The sequence below is a fragment of the Macaca thibetana genome, chromosome 8, assembly GCF_024542745.1.
Source record: "Macaca thibetana thibetana isolate TM-01 chromosome 8, ASM2454274v1, whole genome shotgun sequence".
NCBI lineage: Eukaryota > Metazoa > Chordata > Mammalia > Primates > Cercopithecidae > Macaca > Macaca thibetana.
Window position 1 is genome coordinate 104,471,396 of NC_065585.1, and position 16,092 is coordinate 104,487,487.

A 16,092-nucleotide genomic window follows, 5' to 3' on the forward strand; every position below is an offset into this window, starting at 1 on the left:
CTGCCATTATTTTATGGTGATGAGATGGCTAAGTCATAGAGATAAAGCGCTGATACAAACCTGGACAGCCAGAGGCCAGAGCCTGGTCTCTTACCTACCAAGCTACACTGGTAGATGCAATGTTAGGCCTTGTGAAGGATATAGAAAAACATAAAACAAGACTGTTCCCTCCCACCCCGACACTTCCTATATTTATCATCATTTAGAATCTCCATTCCATTGCACCTAGCAATTGCATATCCAAAGAAAGTTATATGGATATATAGATAGCAATACGTGCACACACATATGTATTTATATTCACTGCAGCATTGGTCATAATAGTAAAAATTGGAAATCGCTTTCATGCGCATCAAGAAGGGATTGAACAGGTGCATTGCTACAATCTTATGCTATGCTACACTTAGAAAAGAGTGAGGGCTGGGTGGGGTGGCTCATGCCTATAATCCCAGCAGTTTGAAAAGTCAAAGCAGGAGGATCACTTGAGCCCAAGAGTTCCAGACTAATATGGACAACATGGCGACACCCGTCTCTATGAACGATTTTTAAAAATTAGCTGGACATGGTGGTGCACACCTGTAGCCTCAGCTACTCAGGAGGCTGAGGCAAAAGGATCGCTTAAGCCCAGGAGTTCAAGGTTGCAGTGAACTAAGATCCACCACTACACTCCAGCCTGGATGACAGAACCAGATGCTGTCTCAAAAAAAAAAAAAAAAAAAAAAAAAGAATGAGGTAGATATCTATGTGAAAAATACTATACATTTTCAGTGAAAAAAGCACAGAGCTTTACATATAGTATGATCCCATTTCTGTAAATAATTTTTTACATGAAAAAGGTCTATAAGAATACTTTCCAAACTGTTAACCACAGTTCTCTTAGGGCAGGGGAAGAGGGGTGATAATGGTGGATTTCTTTCTAAGAGATGTATTGTGTGAGGGTTCATTTTTTTGCAACAAGCATGCATGTTTTTGGTTATTTTTTTAAAAAAAGAACAGGAATGATTAAAATTTTTAATATAATTTAAAAGTTCCATGAGAAAGAAAATCACATTGCAACCTTCGAGGAGTTCATCTCTTACTAAGGAGGGAATATGGTATGTACAGAAATAACTATCATAAAAGCCAGAAACTGATACATGCAAAGGAGAGCAGAGATAAAATTCCCTGGGAAGATTATCAACCAGCTGTGGTTGAGAGGGGCAGGGGAAAATGCATGAAGGAGATGGCCCCTTGCAAGGACCTTGAAAGAAAGGTAAAATGTAGAAAGGTGAAGGTGAATTCCAGATACAGAGATGATCAGAGGCAAAGCACAGAGCAGGAGTGCATGGGATCTATTCAGGGAGGTGTGGCTGGTACAGTTCAGCTGGAGCAGGGGAGGACGTAAGAAGGATTGTCATGGGGAATGAAACAGGAAAGAAAGGTAGCTGGAGGGTCTTTATTGCTAAGGTAAGGAGTCTGTACTCATTAGTAGACTTCAAGAGCCACTGAAGGCTTTTGAGCAAGGAAAGGACACAGTTGGAAGTTAACTGGCTCTGATTTCATAGTTACCGGCTGCCTAGTAACTAGACTCTGACACCCAGCTACCTAGTTTTGACTCCTGACTCTGTCACTAATTAGCTGATAGCCAGGGACCAGTGACTTCTCTATGCTGGGTGAAGAGAATGGGGAAGGTGGTGATGACAGATAACTGTCTCATACCATGGCATTTGGGATTCAGTGAATTCATGCTTTTAGGGAACATGGTTAAGTGCTGACAATGTTAAATTTGAAAAATCAGTATCAAACCTTTGAATTTAAATACTCATATTTCATTTGAAACTTTTATCCCAAAGAGCTAACACTTCATGATAAATTATTAACTATTCTTTTTCTCCCCACTCTCAGGGAATTAGAGATTTTTCATCTCATTTTACAGATGGAAGAATTTAGGTTTTAAGGAGAGCGATAGCATCTCAGAATCACACAGCCAGTCATGATCTGAATCCCTGGGTTCTGAATAGTAGTTCAGTGACCTTCACCCAATACTTAAGGTTGTCTCTTAGCTCAAATTCTCAGAGCCTTGAGAGTAGGAAAATGGGGAGTGGAAGAAGCTTAGGAAATTTCTGTTTATAGGGTAAGGGAAACAGCAGTAAAGGACAGTAAGAAAGTAAAATCAAAAAAGAGAAAACTCTGGTGGAATATATGGAAGTTTATAAAATCAGACTTGTAAAATATAAACAGGAGATATACATATAAATATATATATACACACACATATACATGCATACTTACATGTGCTAAAGTTATTTCCTAGTAAAAAAGTTTGGAAAGCATTGCTGTACTGCCAAGTCTGACACTAATAGTGTCAGTTCTCAGCCTCAGAACTGAGTGTGTGTGCCATCCCCAGAAATAACAGTCTGCTGGCCAAAAGCACCATTCCTATTGATTTATGCTGATGGCATTGTTTTCCCATCAGTTTGAATAAGTGCAGTGCACCATTCGGAATCCTGTATCCTCAGTGTTGCGCTGCGATTAGAGGGAAGAACTGGGACTTCCCAGTTCAGAGTGAAAGAATGAATAGGTACTTAACTTTGGATCTATGACCATGTTTTAGCACTATGTTTGACATTATTTTTGCTTAGACTAGTTAAATAATTCACTGCTTCAGTACTGAGCTCACACAGGGGCTACTCTTAATAAATACTTGTGGGTGAATATAGTCAAAGTTATTAGGAAGAATAAATTCTAGCCAGTTTATTCCAAGAGATGCCTATGGTAGTCAGTGAAGTGGGTTGACTTTTACATCAGCAATTCCCAACACAAGCTGATTATTACAAACCATAGAAAACAAAGAAAAGCAAAAAGGATATTTGGACACATGGACTTATGTCCTTTTATTATTTTGTTAATAGGCAATATATATACTCAGTAAAAAGTTCAAAAGAATTAAATATTCTTTTTCCCCCACTCTCAGGGAATTATAGACTTTTCATCTCATTTTACAGATGGAAGAATTTAGGTTTTAAGGAGAATGATAGCATCTCAGAATCACAAGTCGATGCTTCCCTGCTTGACTTCTAATTCTTGTGTTCTCACATACAAAGGAGTTACCAATTATTTTTTAAAAGTACAAAATAACGGGCTGGGCATGATGGCTCACGCCTGTAATCCCAGCACATTGGGACGCCGAGGTGGGCGGATCACGAGGTCAGGAGTTCAAGACCAGCCTGGCCAACATGGTGAAATCCTGTCTCTACTAAAGATACAAAAAGTTAGCCAGGCGTGGTGGCAGGCACCTGTAATCCCAGCTACTCGGGAGTCTGAGGCAGGAGAATTGCTTGAACCTGGAAGGCAGAGGTTGCATTGAGCCGAGATAGCGCCATTGCACTCCAGCCTGGGTGACAGGGTGAGACTCCATCTCAAAAAATAAAAATAAAAAGTACTAGTCCCAGCTACTCAGGAGGCTGAGGCAGAGAATTGCTTGAACCTGGGAGGCAAAGGCTGCAGTGAGCCCAGATCGCGCTACTGCACTCCAACCTGAGCGACAGAGCGAGACTCTGTCTCAAAACAAAAAAAAAAAAAGAATAAAAGTAAAAATTAATTCATTAATTTAAAAAAACAACATAGAACTAACTTCATCCTCAAAAAATACTTGAAAATACTTGCCATGTCTGGGCATGCTGGCCGACACCTGTAAGCCCAGCACTTTGGGAGGCCATGGTAAGCAATTGCTTGATCCTAAGAGTTGGAGATCAGCCTGGGCAGCAGAGTAAAACTCTGTCTCTACTACAAATACAAAAAGTCAGCCAGGCATGGCACCATGAGTGTGTAGTCCCAGCTACCTGGGAGGCTGAGGTAGGAGGATCATTTGAGCTCAGGAAGTTGAGGCTGCAGTGAGTGATGACTGTGCTACTGCACTCCAGCCTAGCCTGGAGGACCACAGTGAGGCCCTCTCTCAAAAAAAGAAAAAAGAAAATGCCAGTCTGCGGATATATTTTTCAAAAAATTGTAGCCAGTTTTGTGTCCAATCACATTAAAACTCCTGCTACTGGAAAAGAGATACAAAACCTAGTTAGCAGCTTGAACTCTGAGTCCTAGTGAAACTCAGCATGAGTCACTGGAGACAGGTAACTTGCTCAGGAATCTTCTTCCAAATTTCATCATAATTTGTATGATGACTCCACATGTCCATCAAACTACATTAAAATTAAGTGTAGCACCAAGTGGAGAATTAAGGACGGTCCAGCTTAACTCCTTCATTTAGCAATTAAACTATCACAAACTAAATTTATCCTTACGCCCAATACTTAATGATGCTGTGGGTGTTTTAATTGCCTGAATGACCAAATGCACCCCTCAGTGTCTGAATTTGTCATAGTTCCAGCTCCCTAAGAAGACATATAGGAACATGGTCACCTTTCTGGCAACTTCAGTCTCCGGAACAGAACTCTGAACTCATAAGGTGAGACGAGAAGGGCCTCTGAGTAGCTAACCAAAGTTCTGGGAGTTTTTCTTAGGTTTGATTATTGATTCCAATTGCATATCTCATTTCAGAAAGCCTGGCAGTATGGTTTCGTAGCCCTCAGCATATCAGAAACCTCAGGAGAATGGAAGAATCACTGGAGAAGTGGGTGAGAGGGTGTGGAGGAGTGCATGGGTTTTGTTTTTTTGAGACGGAGTCTCGCTGTGTCACCCAGGCTGGAGTACAATGGCGCAATCTCAGCTCACCGCAACCTATGCCTCCTGGGTTCAAGTGATTCTCCTGCCTCAGCCTCCTGAATAGCTGGTATTACAGGCACGCGCCACCACACCAGGCTAATTTTTGTATTTTTAGTGGAGACGGGGTTTCACCATGTTGGTCAGGCTGGTCTCGAACTCCTGACCTCGTGATCCACCAGCCTCAGCCTCTCAAAGTGCTGGGATTACAGACGTGAGCCACCACGCCCGGCCAAGTGCATGGTTTTATCCAGTTCATTCCTATGCCCATAAATGGGATTGCTGAAAAGTTAACTAGCATTCCCACAGGTTACATGTGCTTAAGACAATTTTCATCATTCCTGGGGATGACCTTGGAGTAAGATGTGGTTGAACTGTGATCAGTGCCTTCGTTTTAGGTGGAAAGTGCTACGTGGTTTTGCTGGTAGGAGGGGTGGCCTGGTGGGGGGATGGCAGTGGAGATCACCCCTGCGGTGATAAGAGCAGCCTTAATGATTCTCTCGTGCTCTTTTATGTTTTTAAGATATTACATCATGTGCATTATGTATCTTTTTCCTAATAAAAAAAGTTTTTAATTAATGTTCATAAGACTTAACAAATAAAAAGCCTGGAAAAAGTGTACAAATTAAAAATACTGTACCACACTGAGAAAAACCACAATGAGATATACCTGCACACATATCAGCATGGCTACAATGAAAAAGGGTGACAGGCCAGGTGCAGTGGCTCACGCCTGTAATCTCAGCACTTTGAGAAGCTGAAGCAAGCACATCGCTTGAGTCCAGCAGTTCGAGACCAGCCTGGGCAACATGGCAAAACCCCGTCTCTACAAAGAAAAATACAAAAACTTGCCAGGCGCAGTGACATGTGCCTGTAGTCCCAGCCACCTGGGAGACTGGGGAGGGAGGGTTGCCTGAGCTCAGGAGTTCGAGGCTGCAGTGAGCCATGATGACACCACTGCACTCCTGCCTGGGTGACAGAGCAAGATCTTATCAGTAAAATAGATAAATAAATGTAAATGTAAATAAATAAAAATAAACATGCAACTATCATAGGACCCAGCAATTGCTCTTCTGGGCATTTATCCCAGAGAAATGAAGACTTACAGTATTCACACCAAAACCTATACAGGAATGCTTATAGCAGCTTTACTTATAATAGCCAAAAACTGGAATCAACCCAGATGTCCTTCTGCTGGTGAATATCAGACAAAATGTAGTTCATCATACCATGGAATACTATTCAGCAATCAAAAGGAACAAGCTATTGATACACACAGCAACCTGATGAATCTTCAGAGAATCATGCCAAGCAAAAAAAGCCAAACAAAAGGTTACATACTATATGATTCCATTTATAGAACATTTTGAAATGATAAAAGTATAGAAATGGAGAACAGATTTGTGAGTGTCAAAGATTAAGAAGAGGGTATGCACTGGACACGGTGGCTCACGCCCGTAATCCCAACACTTTGGGAAGCTGAGGCAGGCCAATCGCGAGGTCAGGAGTTTGAGACCAGACTGACCAACGCGGTGAAACCCCGTGTCTACTAAAAAAACACAAAAATTAGCTGGGCGTGGTGGCGCGCGCCTGTAATCCCAGCTACTCAAGAGGCTGAGGCAGGAGAATCGCTTGACTCAGGGAAGCGGAGGTTGCAGTGAGCGGAGATCAGGCCACTGCTCTCCAATCTGGGTGACAGAGCAAGGCTCTGTCTAAAAAAAAAGAAGTGGGTATGGTGGGAAGGAAGGAAGTATGAAGTATGTGTGGCTATAAAAGAACAACACAGGCCGGGCGCTGTGGCTCAAGCCTGGAATCCCAGCACTTTGGGAGGCCGAGATGGGCGGATCACGACGTCAGGAGATCGAGACCATCCTGGCTAACCAGGTGAAACCCCGTCTCTGCTAAAAAATACAAAAAACTAGCCGGGCGAGGTGGCGGGCGCCTGTAGTCCCAACTGCTCCGGAGGCTGAGGCAGGAGAATGGCGTGAACCCGGGAGGCGGAGCTTTTAGTGAGCGGAGATCCGGCCACTGCACTCCAGCCTGGGCGACAGAAGATCGAGACCATCCTGGCTAACATGGTGAAACCCCGTCTCTACTAAAAAAAATACAAAAAATTAGCGGGGTGTGGTGGCGGGAGCCTGTAGTCCCAGCTACTTGGGAGGCTGAAGCAGAAGAATGGCCTGAACCTGGGAGACGGAGCTTGCAGTGAGCCAAGATCGCACCACTGCACTCCAGCCTGGGCGAAGAGCAAGACTTGGTCTCAAAAAAAAAAAAAAAAAAAAAAAAGAACAACATAGGGTTACTTGTGCTGATGGAAGTGTTCTGTGTCTTGGCTCACTCAATGTCAATATCTTGGTTATGGCATCTCACTATGATTTACAAGAGACTACCATTCAGGAAAAGGGGGAAAGGCTATGCAGTACCTCTGAATTATTTATTACAATTCCATGTGAATCTAAAATTATCTCCAAATACAAAGCTTAATTAAAGAAAGAGGTTTTTTGTTTTTTTTTACGGAGTTTCGCTTTTGTTGCCCAGGCTGGAGTGCAATGGCACAAATCTCAGCTCACTGCAACCTCTGCCTCCCGGGTTCAAGCGATTCTCCTGCCTTAGCCTCCTCGAGTAGCTAGCATTACAGGCCTGCACCACCACACCCGGCTAATTTTGTGTTTTTAGTAGAGACAGGGTTTCTCCATGTTGGTCAGGCTGGTCTTGAACTCCTGACCTCAGGTGATCCGCCTGTCTCAGCCTCCCAAAGTGCTGGGATTACAGGCGTGAGCCACTGCGTTTGGACAAGAAAGAGTTTTAAAGCCAAAAAATTTATTGTGAGTGTTCTCTGTTTGAATAGATGTTATCTATTCTTTTTTTAAATCACTTAAGGACAGGCGCTGTGGCTTATGCACGTAATCCCAGCACTTTGGGAGGCCGAGGCAGGCGGATCGCTTGAGTCCAGGAGTTTGAGACCAGCCTGGGTAACATGGCAAAACCCCATCTCTACAACAAATAACAAAAATTAGCCGGGGCCAGGCGCAGTGGCTCAAGCCTATTATCCCAGCACTTTGGGAGGCCGAGACGACCAGATCACTTGAGGCCAGGAGTTTGAGACCAGCCTGGCCAACATGACAAAACTCCATCTCTACTAAAAGTACAAAAAATTAGCCGGGCCTAGTGGTGTGCACCTGTAGTCCCAGCTAGCTGGGAGGCTGAGGCAGGAGAATTCCTTGAACCTGGAAGGCAAAGGTTGCAGTGAGCCGAGATCGTGCCACTGCACTTCAGCCTGGGCGACAGAGCAAGACTCTGTCCGTCTCAAAAAAAAAAATTATATATATATATATGTGTATATATATATATACACACACACACATATATATGTGTATGTATCCAGACGTGATGGCATGCACCTGTAGTCCCAGGTATTCAGAAGGCTGAGGCAGGAGAAACACCTGAGCTCAGGAGGTCAAGGCTGCAGTGAGCCATGATCGTGCCATTGCACTGCAGTCTGGGTGACAGAGGAGACCCTATCTCAATATGTGTGTGTACGTGTGTGTATATATATATATAAAACTTATGGACTTATGGTGAACATTTATCCCTCTTGATCCTGGATAACTGAGGCATCCCTATTTATGAACTCCACAGACTAAGCCCAGTTTTGCACACTGGGGCTGGCAATCCTTAAATCCTGGGGGGCTAACATTCAGTTTTTAGTTCTGACTTAAAGAGCAGCACTTCATTCCTCTCCCACCTCAACTGCTACAATCCCTCTCACATAGCTGCCCCCATGAGCACTTCCTCTGCTCTTTGGGCATTTGGTTGCTTCCATCCATTTTTCTGCCTTCCTTGAGAAGAAAGTTTCAACACTTGGAGAAACTCTACCAGAACTTCACCTGGTATTCGAGAAAGTTTCTCTCCAGAGCAGAGCAAGGTGCACATGAAGGTTGGTTGGTTTCAATGTGTTGCCATAAATGCTGCCATGGCTGTCCCATGTTTTCAGAAGGTGACATCATGGTAGCAAGCATCACATTCAGAAGCAAGCATTACAGCAGAAGTCTGTTAGAATGCAGCTGGTAATTATGTGTTCCTGAGTGCACCATGAGTCAAATTGGGGCCTCCGAAATGTAACTGCATATTCTTGAAATAGTACATCCAGGAGGTCTGGGGGCTGATTTATTTCTGGTTTCTCCAATTTAAGTCCTTGTACTGTACTGTGACCCTGTAACTAATACCCAGTTCAGAGTAGAAGAGCAGCATAGTGCAGTACAAAGAATTTCAGACTAGGAATCCTCTGAAATTGTAGGGACAATTATGTCCACCGTTTCTATTGTTCCAGGTTGTAAAAGATTGGGAAATATAAGTATTATGTTGTGAACAGGAATGTTAGTAAGAGGATGGTAGAAAGCAACAGCCTTCGGCCAGGCACGGTGGCTCATGCCTGTACTCCCAGCACTTTGGGAGGCCAAGGCAGGCGGATCACCTGAGATCACGAGTTCAAAACGAGCCTGGCCAACATGGTGAAACCCCATTTCCATCAAAAAAATAAAAAAATTAGCCAGGCATGGTGGTGGGTGCCTGTAATCCCAGCTACTCGGGAGGCTGAGGCAGGAGAATCGCATGAACCCAGGAGGTGGAGGTTGCAGTGGGCAGAGATTGCACCCCTGCACTCCAGTCTGGGTGACAGAGCAAGACTCTGTCTCAAAAAAAAAAAAAAAGCAACAGCTTTCAAACTTTTCCTTACCTACAACTCCTAAAATGCTGAAAAACTATGTATCTCTTCACACACTTTAAAGTTTGACATCTATAACTTTTAATTGTAGCTTTAAGTGTTCACAAGGGATGTATTCTGCAGTTGTTAGCATGGGATATTTTGAAATAAAACTGTCATATCACTCTTTTTAAGGTGTCCAATAGAATCTAAGTACCATAGTAATATGACACTATCATTCATTTTTAAAATTGAACAAGCAGTTCTTTGACAGCCAGAAATGTTAAATCTATCCCTTTCTTCCTTGAACTATACTTCCATTCCACTTTCCCTAAAGAATTGTATCCAAATGTCAGCTATTTTTATGCTTGAACATCTTTTATTGATTGCCCTATCATATTTTCTGAAACAAAAATGCATATGTAAATTGATTTTACAATGTTAAAAAACATCCTGTGTCCATAAGGCTGTAAGTGTTAAAACAGTTTTTGAGACTAAGTCATCATTACAATTATTAATAACAAGATAAAAATATAGTTTATTGATAGTTAAACAAAATACAGTAAAATAGCATTAGAAATTAGTCTCAATGAGATAGATGAGAATGGATTTTTAAATATATGTATGTTTATATGTTTGCATACATACATCTATAGTAAACAAGTATATGTAAAGAAGTTAAATATTCATCAATTAATATTACTTATTGCAATAATGAGCAGGATGTAATGTCAATACTTCCCCTATTTCTTTTTCTTTTTTTTTTTTTGAGATGGAGTCTCACTCTGTCTCCCAGGCTGGAGTGCAGTGGCACAATCTCGGCTCTCTGCAACCTCCGCCTCCAGGGTTCAAGCGATTTTCCTGCCTCAGCCTCCCAAGTAGCTGGGATTACAGGCATGTGCCACCACACCCAGCTAATTTTGCATTTTTAGTAGAGACAGGGGTTCACCATGTGGGCCAGGCTGGCCTTGAACTCCTGGCCTCAAGTGAGAGCTGCCTCAGCCTCCCAAAGTGGTGGGATTACAGGTATGAGCCACCGCGCCTGGCCCTAATAATTTCCCTATTTCTCGTTTTTACGAATGTAAGCTCTGAGCAGCTTTGGTCACATTAATACGCAGATGAGGCTGCAAGGACTTTTGTTATGACAATGTCCAGGGCTGACGAGAGGCAAGAAAACTGGGACATAACCCAGAAAGGCTTATGGCTTCAAAAGGGATCCTGGAATAACTAAAAACACTTTTGCCAGGGAACCTGAGATCTGTTTTTCAGTAAGGCCGTATTTGGTAACATCATTCAATTATGTTAGAGATTTTCCTTCAAAAATTATTCTGTGGGGAGGCTTTTTATGCGTGGGGTTGGGGGTATAATGGGAACACTCTCTACTTTCCACCCAGTTGTGCTGTAATCCCAAAAACTGCCCTACAAAATAAAGTTTTGCTTGTTTGTTTGTTTTTGAGACAGAGTCTTACTCTGTCACCTAGGTTGAAGTGCAGTGGAAAGATCTCAGCTCACTGCAACCTCTGCCTCCCACGTTCAAGCAATTCTCCTGCGTTGGCCTCCCAAGAAGCTGGGATTACAGGCACCCACCACCAAGCCTGGCTAATTTTTGTATTTTTGTAGAGAAGGAGTTTCACCATGTAAGCCAGGCTGGTCTTGAACTCCCTGCCCTCAGGTGATCCGCCTACCTCAGCCTCCCAAAGTGCTGGGATTACAGGCTTGAGCCATCATGCCTGGCCAATAAAGTTTATTCTTTAAAAATATTCTAATGATTGATCTGTTTGTGGACAATTCAATTAGGTTTTTCTCCAAATTTTATGGATAGCAATGAATTGGGAACCGCTTAACCTGTGAAAGGATTTGTATCTGTTAGAAAAGGCTTTCCTGTCTCAGCACAAACACGGATATTTCTCATTGTCCCTTGTCTTGGCCCTGAAGGTTTTTACGACCCAGGGCCACGTCTTTCTTTCCTCTTTTAGAAGTGAGAGAGCTGTTGGGAAAGGAGAGGTGGGAAGACAGAAGCCAGTACGAACTGGCATTCACTGCATCTCAGGGAGATCTAGACAGTGATTCCCTTAAAACTGTGCCCTCTGGGTACCCACTGTTTAAACACCCCTATAGAGGTGATTTAGAAACGCCTTGGGCTGGGTGCGGTGTCTCAGGCCTGTAATCCCAGCACTTTGGAAGGCCAAGGTGGGCAGATCACCTGAGGTCAGGAGTTTGAGACCAGCATGGTCAACATGGTGAAACCCCATCTCTACTAAAAATACAAAATTAGCCGAGTGTGGTGGCACACGCCTGTAATCCCAGCTACTTAGGAGGCTGAGGCAGGAGAATTGCTTGAACCCGAGAGGTGGAAGTTGCAGTGAGCCGAGATGGCGCCGACAAGAGCAACAAGAGCAGAGCTCCATCTCAAAAATAAAAAAAAAACTGCCTCAAATGCACAGAATCCTCATGTCAGATTTTTAGTCATTTGCTGTTTGTCTGAAATTCAAATTTAACTGGGTGTCCAGTATCTACCTGGGCATCCTGTGCAATCCAAGTCGCTCTTTTGAAGAGATGAAAGAGATGAGAAAAACTGATACCTAAAAAGTGTGCAGGCCAGGCATGGTGACTCACGCCTGTAATCCCAACAATTTGGGAAACTGAGACAGGTGGATTGCTTGAGCACAGGAGTTTGAAACCACCCTGGGCAACATGGTGAAAACCCGTCCCTACAAAAAATCAAAAAATCAGCCAGACGTGGTGGCTCACACCTGTAGTCCCAGCTACTTCGAGGCCTGAGGCAGGAGAATGGCATGAACCCAGGAGGCGGAGGTTGCAGTGAGCCAAGATCACACCACCACACTCCAGCCTGGGCGACAGAGTGAGACCCTGCCTCAAAAAATAAATCAATAAAAATAAAAAGGAGACAGTTCTTTTCCAAAGGTCTTTTCCCTTTCCCTCCACCCAATTCTCAAATGGGCGTACTGCTTTCTCGCCTCTCACAGGGTGCTCCATTTCTACCCCACCCCACTATCTTTTTTTCATCCTTCTTAAAAGCAAAATATAAGCAGACAAAACAACAAAACTGCCAAAGCTCATGAAGGGAAGAAGGCTCCTGGAGGAAACTTGGGTGAGGTAAGCGGTTTGAGAGGTGCAGAGAGAAATAGACAGGACATCTCTGTCCTGTCATCCCAGAAACACAGGCTAAAAAAAAAAAGGAGGGAGAGCAGCAGTTTCTTTACAGCAGAAACTACATTTATGTAAAATGTGTGGATATTCTCCTTTACAGTCTACCCTGTAGACACATAATAAAAGTATTCCAAGTCCAACTACATGTCTGAGAGTCCTTGGTGCTCTCCTGACCTGTTTCATTGGAATGATACTAACCAAGCCTTCTGGTTTTTTCTTCCCCCTTCAGTTCCCATTCACTGCTGCTGCCCTCTCTCACCCCCTCTCATCTCCCAAGCACCAAAAATAATTTGAATTTCAAGCCTTTTTTTGGCCTTCCTGTGGGTGTGGGAGGACCTCCTTTGGGAATTGCTCTGGTTCTAGTCGGCTCCGTCTGTAATTTGGCAAAATGTCTGCACCCTACCCCCAACTTTTCTTCTTAATATAAGGGGAGTTTGGATCCCCACCTCAAAATATATAGTTCTTAGGATAACCAAAGTGACAAGATCCCTCCCAGGGATCCCCACCCCCCAATCCTCCCTCCCCCGTCCCAAAGGGATCCCTTGAGGGTCTGCAGCCTCCACTTACCCCACCCCTGGTTTTGGAAGAACGACTCTCTCTGAACAACAAGGCAGCTCCTCCCTAGCCAGGGGAAGCTACCTCCAGCAACAGCTTTAAAAGGCAAGGTGATTGCGAGAAAAAGGAGGGCGAGATCTGGGCTCTTCAGTTCACAGGAGCCAAGGCGAGTTCCTGTTTCAAAGACAGTTTTAACAACTTACCAAGTTCAGAGACTCTGAGTCTCTCTCTCTCTCTCTCTCTCTCTCTCTCTCCCCCCCCCTCCCTCCCTCCCTCTCCCTGTCTCCTCCACCCCACCCCTTTGTGTGTGTGTGTGTGTGTGTGTGTGTGTGTGTGTATTATTTTCCTTCTCACCAACTCACCCACATGATCCCTCCCATGGTCCTCCGGGTGACACGTGATTTTTCCTTTCTGAAAAAGCCTGTTGCCCAAGCTAGCCTCAAACTCCTGGGAGTTTGAAATCCTCCCTCCTGGGCTGCCCAAAGCAGTGAGATTACAGGTGGCAGCCACCTTGTCTGGCCGTTGAAATGCATCTTTATTAAAAGTTAAAATATAACCAGGATCTGTAGATGTAACCACCCTACCCTCAATCACCCTGGACACCTGCCTCCGATCCATTTCCACCCCGTCTCAGCCCTTCCTTAGCTAGCATCTGTAGACTCTGGTAAATGTTTGTTATTGACAAGAAAAAGGAAAGGGAAAAAAATGAGAACAAGAAAAAGGACCGCACACTTACGAGTTTTCTATGGTTTGGGGCAGTTTTGTTTTTAAGGTTTTAAAGGTTTCTCTTTGAAAAGATGGTATCACAGAACACACAGAACTGCTCTGAAAATGCAACTTCATTTACAAAACACTGCATCAAAATATTACACGGTCATGGAATCTAATGAACTGAACATGCATTCATGAAACTTAAAAAATACTGAGCAATGCATTGAAAAAAGCATGGTAAAAAAAAAAAGACAGCTCAAGTTAAATAAAACTTACAAAGGTTCTGAACCAATTAATGGCTGGTAACAATGTCATTCAAAAATGCCTATAGGTTTCAATAAAATCCACCATTTATTTCTGCATGCCTAGTTCTTGAAAAAACTGTTTGAAGCTGTGAGGTAGATAGTGGCCAGGAATTATCATGCTGAGTTAATTTTACACCTGAAAGATACAAGGTTGCCATACTTAAAGCTCTTGTTAGGCCAGGCGCAGTGGCTCACTTCCAATACTTTTGGGAGGCCAAGGCGGGTGGATCACCTGAGGTCAGGAGTTCAAGACCAGCCTGGCCAACATGATGAAACCCTGTCTCTACTAAAAATACAAAAAGTTAGCCGGGCATGGTGGTAGGTGCCTGTAATCCCAGCTACTTGGGAGGCTGAGGCAGGAGAATCGCTTGAACCCCGGGGGCAGACGTTGCAGTGAGCTGAGATCGCACCATTGCACTCCTGCCTGGGCAACAAGAGGGAAACTCCGTTTCAAAACAAAAAGAAAAAAAAAGTTGTCGTCGATGCTGGCTTGAGTTGCTTTTTAGTAAAAGACAATACTCAACTAATAAGAATGGCATGAGATAGGATATGTAACAATTTCACCATTCATATACTCACTTTCTGTTTCCTGGTTATATTTTGATTTTTAATAAAGATGCATTTCAACAGCCAGGGAAGGTAGCTCACACTTGTAATCCGACTGCTTTGGGCAGCCTAGAAGGGAGGATCGCTTGAGCCCAGGAGTTTGAGGCCAACCTGGGCACTATAGCAACACTCCCACTCTACAAAAAAATTTTTTTTTTTTTTTTTTTTGAGACGGAGTCTCGCTCTGCCGCCCAGGCTGGAGTGCAGTGGCCGGATCTCAGCTCACTGCAAGCTCCGCCTCCCGGGTTCACGCCATTCTCCTGCCTCAGCCTCCTGAGTAGCTGGGACTACAGGCGCCGCCACCTCGCCCGGCTAGTTTTTTGTATTTTTTTTTTTAAAGTAGAGACGGGATTTCACCGTGTCAGCCAGGATGGTCTCGATCTCCTGACCTCGTGATCCGCCCGCCTCGGCCTCCCAAAGTGCTGGGATTACAGGCTTGAGCCACCGCGCCCGGCCTACAAAAAATTTTAAAAGTTAATCAGGCATGATTCCACACCTGTACTCCCATCTACTTGGGAGAGTGAGGTGGAGGATCACTTGAGCTTAGGAGTTGGAGGCTGCAGTGAGCTATGACTGCACCACTGCATTCCAGCCTGGGTGACAGAGTGAGACCCTGTCTTTGAAAAAAAAAAAAAAGGGCATTTCCAAGACCTCCATAGGAAGCAGAATTTTTGGTGCCCTGGGACAGATTCAGTTCAAGCTTTTCATGACTTTGTTTCTCCTTGCCCTTTTCTTGATGAAGGCGGTGCTCACAAAATTGGTTATATTTTTTTCTTTGTTTTTTGTTTGTTTGTTTGCTTGCTTGCTTGCTTGCTTGTTTTTTGAGACAGAGTCTCACTCTGTTGCCCAGGCTGGAGTGCAGTGGCATGATCTCAGCTCACTGCAACCTCCGCCTCCCAGGTTCAAGCAATTCTCCTGTCTCACCCTCCCGAGTAGCTGGCATTACAGGCACCCGCTACCACGCACAGCTTATTTTCATATTTTTAATAAAGACGGGGTTTCGCCATGTTAGCCAGGCTGGTCCCAAACTCCTAACCTCAAGTGATCCTCCCGCCTGGGCCTCTGAAAGTGCTGAGACTACAGGTGTGAGCCACCGCACCCAGCCCATTTACTTATTAAAAAAAAAAAAAAATTAATCAGGCTGCTGTGGTACCAATTGTTATATTCTTTGGAAAAGCAGTTTTCAAGAGCCTTAAAATATTTTTATTTGGCCCAGTGATTACTCTCTGGAAATCTATCCAAAGAAAATGATCTAAAATTGCAAGTGAGAAAAAATTAAACATAATGTGTTATGGGACTGAATTATGCCTCCCCGTAACCCCCAATTCACATGTTAAAACCCTAATC

General features: G+C 43.9%; 1 protein-coding gene across 1 annotated transcript in view; it reads right to left on the minus strand.

Annotated features, from left to right (window-relative positions):
* The window catches only part of PLEKHA2 (pleckstrin homology domain containing A2), a 91,881-nt gene extending 78,604 nt beyond the window's left edge, over positions 1 to 13,277 (minus strand). Inside the window, exon 1 of the mRNA XM_050801331.1 lies at positions 13,136 to 13,277. The gene's annotated coding sequence lies outside the window, so the exon portion shown is untranslated. The remainder of the gene's footprint in view (positions 1 to 13,135) is intronic.
* Positions 13,278 to 16,092: the final 2,815 nt, after the last annotated feature.